Genomic DNA, 9,722 nt, shown 5'->3' on the forward strand with positions numbered 1-9,722 from the left:
GCCTCACCTGGGGTCACATATCTGCACAAGAATTTCAGTTGATATTCTACCATTATAACTTCATTCCTTAAACTCTTCAATTCAGCAAACAAACACTTTCAGTAGAGGTGTAAGACATTGTTTTTTAAGGTCAAAAGGGTATTTTGGTTTTCTACTGCCTCTATGAAATGCCCCTAGGAGGTGAAAGCTTAAGACCATCCTGCTGGGGAGAGGGTCATTTGATGCTGCTTCACCCTGGGCAGTGAAGGGGGTAGTGGGGAAACAGGTGGTGCTCCAGGCAGAACATCTTTCCTGTGGGTGGAAAAATAGGATGAGTGGTTATTAGGGAAAGTTTCCAGGAGGAGATGCTCTGGAGCTTGGAGGGCTCCCGAATGAAGGGGAAATTGAGGTCTCAGCCCCACATATCCCGTCATAGGTGAAACCACATCCAATACAAGGAGGTAAACTACCCACCTTCACTCACTCCCACAATATTTACCTAGTTGCCTTCCCTATCACCCAGCCTTAGTCTACCCCACAGGGGCCAGAAGACGTACATAGTTCCTTGCACATTCATCTCTGTGCCTGAGACATCACAAGAGATATTGGCCACTTTCTAAACCTTACAAACCTTGGGGGCCAGAACCTGGCTGGAACCAGTTCTTTCAGGCACAGGGACATACATAGTCTGTTGCACTTAGAACACTTGCTCCCTCTTCCCTCCCTAGTGCCCGAATTGGCCTCTCAATAGTGTTATGCTTGAATTCCATGCCTAGCGATACCACCGAGCCTCCCAGACATAACCACTCTGGACCCCAGGTTGAGCCCTGACCCTGACCATTGATGATTCTGTCTGGACCCCACATCCTTTAAACATGACATAGGAGCTAGACTAGGACTTTGTGGCTCCTCTTCAGGGTCAGGGAACTGTTGAGTCTATGTTAAAACATGATTCTACCAAATACTGCTTTTTCAGGTGCTGGGCACAGTGGCTAATGCCTGTAATCCCAGCACTTTAGGAGGCTGAGGAGGGAGGATTGCTTGAGGCCAGGAGTTTGAGACCAGCCTAGATAATATAGTAAGCCTCCATCTCTTTAAAACAAATAAACAGTGCTTTTTGTCTAAGTAAATTTCTAGAAAAAATCAAAAGCACAAAATAAATTACATTCTTTTTTTTTTTTTTTTTTTTCAGAGACAGAGTCTTGTTCTGTCACCTAGGCTGGAGTGCAGTGGTGTGATCTCAGCTCCCTGCAACCTCTGCCTCCCAGGCTCAAATGATTCTCATGCTTCAGCCTCCTGAGCAGCTGGGACTATAGGTGTGCACCACCACACTCAGCTAATTTTTTGTATTTTAGTAGAGACATGGTTTGACCATGTTGCCCAGGGTGGTCTCAAGCTCCTGAGCTTAGGCAATCCACCTGCCTCAGCCTCCCAAAGTGCTAGGATTACAGGCATGAGCCACTGAGCCTGGCCACAAAATAAATTACATTCTATTTAAAAAGTGATATGCAATGATAAGCAAGATTTTAGATAGTGTAACACATACAATTTGACCCACTTTTAATGGACTTCAATGATGAGTTATGATTTAGTCTAACTCTAGTTTTAGCATAAAAGTTGGGTGAAACAAAAAGTCCAAAGATACATACAGCAAAAACTGTCAGAATTGAAGGCAGAATAGACATTTCAATAACAACAGCCAGTCGCAGTCCTCACACCTGTAATCCTAGCACCTTGGGAGGCTGAAGTGGGAGGATTGCTTGAGCCCAGGAGTTCAAGATCAGCCTGGGCAATACGGTGAGACCCCATTGCTATTATAAAAAAGAAAAGGGGCTGGGTGCAGTGGCGCGGTGGCTCACGCCTGTAATCCCAGCACTTTGGGAGGCCAAGGCGGGCAGATCACAAGGTCAGGAGTTCGAGACCAGCCTGACCAAAATGGTGAAACTCCGTCACTACTAAAAATACAAAAATCAGCTGGGCATGGTGGCGGGCGCCTGTAATCCCAGCTACTCAGGAGGCTGAGGCAGGAGAATTGCTTGAACCCAGGAGGCGTAGGTTGCAGTGAACTGGAGGTTGCAGTGAGCTGGAGGTTGCAGTGAGCTGAGATCATTCCATTGCACTCCAGCCTGGGCAACAGAGCAAGGCTCCATCTAAAAAAAAATAAAATAAAAAAAAAAATAACAATATTGGACAATCACTGTTTTTACTGAGCAATGACTGATGAAGTGTGTGTTGCTCTTTTGTTTTGTGTTTTAATTTTTTTTCTACCAAAGGTAACACGTTGATGGGTTGTTTTTCCCCTTTACTTTTATTCAATACTTGATGAAGTTGAGAAGCACATCACCAAAATATATCGTATTGGCCCTCCTGCCTCTTTCTTCCCTAGTTAGTTTTTGGTTTGGTTGGAAGAGAGGAGGGTCCTAAAACCATTGTCGTTATTGAGAGTTTGGCTTATAAATACCATGGTGAAGAGACATCTCGAGAATGTCCGTTTTTAAAATTCATCTTACAGGTTAACAAGCCAGCCTGGTGGGATGTTTGCCATCATCACTTAACCAATAATGGTTCTGAAAGTTTTGTGTATCCATATGGTCTTAGACCTTCTTTCAATGATTGTATTAACTTAAAAGCTCGGGTACTATTTTCCTTAAGACTGTCTTAGAGCACACTGACTGAATGTTAATGTGTGTAGCAAAGTGTTTACTTGCTTTAAATAACCAGCTCTGTAATCATTCTTTATGTTTCCAGCAGTCTCTGTAGTTGTCTTTCTTCAGATAAATATTTTTCCTGGAGTTATCTTGTTTTTAGGATGGTAAGATTTCATTCTTTTTTCCTTTTCTCCTGAAATCAATGCAGGTGGGTTGGTAAGGGATGTTGTTTTTTACTACCATGTTAGGTATACTTGGGTAGATGGGAGGGTTGTTAGTATTTTTTTAGAATCTTGCTTAATACTGTCCATTAGACCTTGTGCAATATTGGCAAAATGCTTTATTTATTTGTTTATTATTATTTTTTAAAGACAGGGTCTTGTTCTGTTGCCGAGGCTGGAGTGCAGTGGTGTGATCATGGCTCACTGTCACCTTGACCTCCCGGGCTCAAGAGATCCTCCCACCTCAACCTCCCAAGTAGCTAGTGCTTTATTTATTTATTTATTTACTTACTTACTTATTTTTATTTTTTGAGACAGACTCTTGCTCTGTAGCCAGACTGGAGTGCAGTGATATGATCTCAGCTCACTGTAACCTCTGCTTCCTGGGTTCAAGCGATTCTCCTGCCTCAGTCTCCCGAGTAGCTGAGAGTACAGGCACATGCCACCACGCCCAGCTGATTTTTTTATACTTTTAGTAGAGATGGGGTTTCACCATGTTGGCCAGGATGGTCTCAATCTCCCAGCCTTGTGATCTGCCTGCCTTGGCTTCCCAAACTGCTGGGATTATAGGAATGAGCCACCGCGCCCAGCCTAGTGCTTTAATTTTTAACTGCAGAACATATGATTCAGTTGAGTTTATTTTACTTTTTTAAGAAAAAAGTTAATGCAGAATTGGGGGGATTAACATGGGCATGTTGCCTATGTTAGAATGACTAAGTTAAACCTCTTAATTTTTATTTGTCCAAGGCAGACATGATACAAGGACTACATACTACCAAAACAACTCCCCTGGCTGCAGAAACCATGCTGTAAGTTCCTCTGGGATGCTGACTGCCTTTTGCCACTTTGAACTGGTTATTGCCATGGTGGTGTGAATTCTGTCAATTCACTGGATGGGTGGGGAAATGAACATTTCGCCCAAAGCTTTAGGCAAAAGTGAGTTTTTGTTTGCTTGTTTTTCTTTTGGCTTTCACTTTTAAATCTTAAACGCTATGATTGCAGGCTGCACATGTGACAGGCAATGAGCAGGTGAAGAACCAATGGAAAAGTGTTCAAAAACACCTGCATTAGCTAACAAGCTTTTGAATGTATTGCTGTGGTCTACAGAGTAGGCTGGAGAAGGCAGCGGAGATGCTATATCAACTACTACAGCCCTAAAACAAGTTGGTGTCTCTGTGGACTTTAAAATTGTTCCTATGCAGCTTATTTTATTTTTGTTTAATCAAATAAATAAGAGGGTTTTTCCATGGCCAAAAAAAAAAAACAATAATAGTTGGAGATTTCCATGCCCCACTTTCAATAATACATAGAACAACTAGGCAGAAGATCAACAAGGAAATAGAATATTTGAACCAACCAGACCTAATACATCTATAGTATACTCCATGAGCAACAACAGAATATATATTCTTCTCAAGAGTACATGGAACATTCTCCAAGGTACATAATCTGTTATTTTATAAAATAAGTCTTAATGCATTTAAAAGGATTGAAATCATACAAAGTATATTCTGTAGTCACAATGGAATAAAATTAGAAATTAATAACAGAAGGAAGTTGGAGAAATTAACAAATGTGTGGAATTTAAACAACACACTCCTGAATAACCAGTGATCAAAGAATAAATCACAAGATAAATTTAAAAATTCTTTGAGATAGGCTGGGTTCGGTGGCTCACACCTGTAATCCCAGCACTTTGGGAGGCCAAGGTGGTTGGATCACCTGAGGTCAGGAGTTCAAGACCAGACTGACCAAGATGGTGAAACCCCATCTCTACTAAAAATATAAAAATTAGGCCGGGCGCGGTGGCTCAAGCCTGTAATCCCAGCACTTTGGGAGGCCGAGACGGGCGGATCACGAGGTCAGGAGATCGAGACCATCCTGGCTAACACGGTGAAACCCCGTCTCTACTAAAAATACAAAAAACTAGCCGGGCGAGGTGGCGGGTGCCTGTAGTCCCAGCTACTCCGGAGGCTGAGGCAGGAGAATGGCGTGAACCCGGGAGGCGGAGCTTGCAGTGAGCTGAGATCTGGCCACTGCACTCCAGCCCGGGCCACAGAGCAAGACTCCGTCTCAAAAAAATAAAAAATAAAAAAAAATAATAAAAAATAAAAATTAGCCATGTATGGTGGTGGGCACCTGTAATCCCAGCTACCCGGGAGGCTGAGGCAGGAGAATCACTTGGACCCGGGAAGCAGAGGTTGCAGTGAGCTGAGAGCACACCATTGCACTCCAGCCTGGGCAACAGAGCGAGATTCCACTTCAAATAAATAAATAATTAGAGATAGGAGGAATTTTGGACTCCCCGAGTCACAACAGAGGAGGGACAGGCAACCCTGGACCCCCAGGTCAGTGACACATGCACTCTGTGGTCTCAGCCCAGGCCTGCCTCACAGGGTGATAAGCCTTGTCAACATGACTAAGGTCACTGGGAATGAGACAAGCCCAGACCCAAAGGAATCTGCTGGGCCACCCAGCAGTCATATCACTACACCTGTGCATTCCTCACCTGAAGCTGCCTTCCCCACCCTCAGCAAAACCTCATCATTAATGTTTTTCTCTTTCTATCTACTTTTTTTTTTTGTTTTGTTTTGAGACAGAGTTTCGCTCTTCTTGCCCTGGCTGTAGTGCAATGGCACGATCTCAGCTCACTGCAACCTCTGTCTCCTGGGTTCAAGTGATTCTCCTGCCTCAGCCTCCTGAGTAGCTGGGATTACAGGCGCCCGCCACCACGCCCGGCTAATATTTTGTATTTTTTAGTAGAGACGGGGTTTCACTATGTTGGTCAGGCTGGTCTCGAACTCCTGACCTCTGGTGATCCGCCCACCTTGACCTCCCAAAGTGCTGGGATTATAGGCATAAGCAACTGTGCCCAGCCAACACTAGTCATCTTGAGAGGGTGGGTGGGAAGGCACCCCTGAGCTAAAGGAGCAACAGTCATACCAGATGCAGATTTTTTTTTTTAAATGAAGCAACTTCCTAAGGTGCCAGATGAGTTTTAAGAGGGGAAGTAGCCATAAGGAAAACAGAAACCAGCAATTTCTGAGTATCCTGGGAAAGCTATCTGAAGGAGGCAGGACTTTAGGAGCCATAAAAGTGATGACATAAATGTTTAAACAAAGGTATGTCAAGCCAGAGGCTGCTTCTCTCCAAACTGTGGTTCTGCCTAGGCTCCTTCCCTAAGTCACCCTCTGTGGAGAACTTGGGAAGGACTGGTCATTTTTCTTCTTCCTTTTTTAAAAAAATTAATTGGTTGGGCGCAGTGGCTCACGCCTGTAATCCCAGCACTTTGGGAGGTCAAGGCGGGCGGATCACGAGAACACAAGGTCAGGAGATTGAGACCATCCTGTTTAACACGGTGAAACCCTGTCTCTACTAAAAATACAAAAAAAAAAAAAAATTAGTTGGGTGTGGTGGCACGCACCTATAGTCCCAGCTACTCAGGAGGTTGAGGCAGGAGAATTGCTTGAACCGGGGAGATGGAGGCTGCAGTGAGTCGAGGTTGTGCCACTCCACTCCAGCCTGGGTGACAGAGAAAGACTCCACCTCAAAATAATAATAATAATAATAATAATAATAATAATAAATTTTGAGATAACGGTCTCACTCTGGCGCCCAGGCTGGAGTGCAGTGTCACAATCTTGGTTCACTGCAACCTCAACCTCCTGGGCTTAAGCAATTCTCCCCTCCTCAGTGTTCTGAGTAGCTGGGTCTACAGGTACACATCACCATACCTGGCTAATTTTTTTTTTTTTTTGTAGAGATGGGGTCTCACTACATTGCCCAGACTGGTTTCTAACTCCTGGGCTCAGTGATCCTCCTGCCTCTCCTCCCAAAGTGCTGGGATTACAGGTGTGAGCCAATGCCACATGCCCAACCTTGGTCATCTTTCTTCTGATGCCTGTAAAAAGGCTACACTCTGAAGCCAACCCCATGATGGAGCAAGATGCTCTTCTAGCTCCCCATTCCCTAAGCTTATTTCCCGGGGAAACTCCTGTGGAGTGTAAAGATGACCACATCAGCAATCTCTGCTTGACCTACTCACTTAATCCACTGAAACTCTACATAAAGAACCTGGGCCATGGGAGGCGGAGCTTGCAGTGAGCCAAGATTGTGCTACTGCACTCCAGCCTGGGGGGACAGAGAGAGACTCCACCTCAAAAATAAAAAATAAAAAATAAAAATAGGCCGGGCACGGTGGCTCAAGCCCGTAATCCCAGCACTTTGGGAGGCCGAGACGGGCGAATCACAAGGTCAGGAGATCGAGACCATCCTGGCTAAACCGGTGAAACCCCGTCTCTACTAAAAAATACAAAAAACTAGCCGGGTGAGGTGGCGGGTGCCTGTAGTCCCAGCTACTCGGGAGGCTGAGGCAGGAGAATGGCGTAAACCCGGGAGGCGGAGCTTGTAGTGAGCTGAGATCTGGCCACTGCACTCCTGCCTGGGCGACAGAGCGAGACTCTGTCTCAAAATAAAATAAAATAAAAATAAAAATAAAAATAAAAATAAAAGAACCTGGGCCAGCACTTTGGGAGGCTGAGACGGGTGGATCACCTGAGGTCAGGGGTTCGAAACCAGCCTGGTCAACATGACGAAACCCCATCTCTACTAAAAATACAAAAGTTAGCTGGGCACGGTGGTGGGTGCCTGTAATCCCAGCTACTCAGGGGGCTGAGGCAGGAGAATTACTTGAACTCAGGAAGTGGAGGTTGCAGTGAGCTGAGATCGCGCCACTGCACTCCAGCCTGGGAGACAGAGCAAGACTGCATCTCAAACAAAACAAAACAAAACAAAACAAACAAACAAACAAACAAAAAAGAACATAAGAACCTGGGAAGGACTGGACTCTAGAACTCTGAGACTCTGACAGCCAAAGAGCTGGTAAACTGGCTGAGGTCCCAGGGGAGAGCTCTCCCTCAGAGGGGCTGGGGCAGGGCTCTCCTCCAATTTTAGATTAGTTCTGACCATCACCATTCTCTGGAGGAAAACTTCAACATGGAAGCATCTCCTGAACTGGTGCAACTCTGCTGAGGTCTCCCTGAGGCCTGGCCTAACCCAAAGTGCAGCATCGGCAGAGTGCTGCTCTGCCAGTTGAAAGGGGGGTGGTAGGGCATGGGAGCTGGACTTTGTAATGCTCTGGCACCTCTGAGTTCAGATTGAACAAGCCCCACTGGCCAAAAGCAAAGTGGTGATGTTGTCAAAGCCTACTCACCTGCTACATCCCAATCTCAGCTCCTCTCTCTCTCCCACCCTCATCCACCTCCCATAACATGCTTTAGTCCCACCCCACTGTCAATCATTTCTGCAAAGAATACAACTTACAGCCGGGCGCGGTGGTGGCTCACACCTGCAATCCCAGCACTTTGGGAGGCCGAGGCGGGTGGATCACAAGGTCAGGAGATTGAGACCATCCTGGCTAACAAGGTGAAATCCCATCTCTACTAAAAATACAACAACAACAACAACAACAAAAATTAGATGGGAGTGGTGGTGGGCGCCTGTAGTCCCAGCTACTCGGGAGGCTGAGGCAGGAGAATGGCGTGAACCCAGGAGGCGGAGACGGCAGGGAGGCGGAGACGGCAGTGAGCCGGGATCACACCACTGTACTCCATCCTGGGCAACACAGCGAGACTCCTTCTCAAAAAAAAAAAGAAAAGAATACAACTTACAGGTGACCTCTTAACCGAAGTACCTACATTTTAATGGAACACTCTGTAAGGCCCAGATGAATGACTTCGAAGCTATATATATATAGCTATATATATATATATTCTAAAGCAGTCTTCCCTCTGGCACCCACTCCTCAAAGCACCCCACGTATAGATACTGCCAGGGCCATCCACCTTGTTAAGTCTCAATTTCCCCAGCAATAAAAATGAGCAGCCAAATCAGGTCATTTTCCAAGTCCCTTCCAACTTTGATGTATGAGATCTTAGACTTGAGATTCCACAGCCTCCCATTCTGAGAGTGCGCAGCCGGCCAGCCCTTGTTAGGAGGCAGCTCGTCTGTGGTTTGGCACCACTGCCCAGCAGGCATTTATTAAATCAGTGCAACGTGGTCCCTGCTGGCCTGGAAAAAGAACATTAAGCTCCAAAAACTTCCTGCAGCAGGCCTCCTTCAGAGAATGCTGCTCAGAGGGTTGAGGAACAAAACCATTCAGACCCCTGGCTGTGCTCCAAGATCCTGTTCACTAGTACTTTTGCCCTGTCTGCACGGAGAACTGGGGACTAAAAACATCTGGAAGTCTGCTTAAGACCTGGGCAAGTTGTCTTTTCTTCCTTTGGGGGTGGCTGTTCTTGACCCTAGTAATCCAGGCTGACCTCTGCCAATGCCCCTTCGCTTTCAATCTTCTGCACTTCATTGGGCAACAGCTTTCTAATAAAATCCACATGAATCCAGCTGCTAACAGCTCCTGGAAGGGCTGTGGGATCTAACACCTGCTCCTGCATTCCTTGAGCCCTAGTAGCAAGGGAAAACAGGGCTGAGACCCAACTGTAGCACCTCTGGGTCTTACAGTGGAGTTGTGGACAAAGAGAGTAGATAGGAGGGCTGGGTGTGGTGGCTTACGCCTGTAATCCCAGCACTTTGGGAGGCCAAGGTGGGCGGATCACCTGAGGTCAGGAGTTCGAGACCAGCCTGACCAACATAGTGAAACCCCGTCTCTACTAAAAAATACAAAATATTAGCCGGGCGTGGTGGCGGGCGCCTGTAATCCCAGCTACTCAGGAGGCTGAGGCAGGAGAATCACTTGAACCCAGGAGACAGAGGTTGCAGTGAGCTGAGATCGTGCCATTGCACTACAGCCAGGGCAAGAAGAGCGAAACTCTGTCTCAAAACAAAACAAAAAAAAAGTAGATAGAAAGAGAAAAACATT

The sequence above is a fragment of the Macaca mulatta genome, chromosome 15, assembly GCF_049350105.2.
Source record: "Macaca mulatta isolate MMU2019108-1 chromosome 15, T2T-MMU8v2.0, whole genome shotgun sequence".
In the NCBI taxonomy this organism is placed as follows: domain Eukaryota; kingdom Metazoa; phylum Chordata; class Mammalia; order Primates; family Cercopithecidae; genus Macaca; species Macaca mulatta.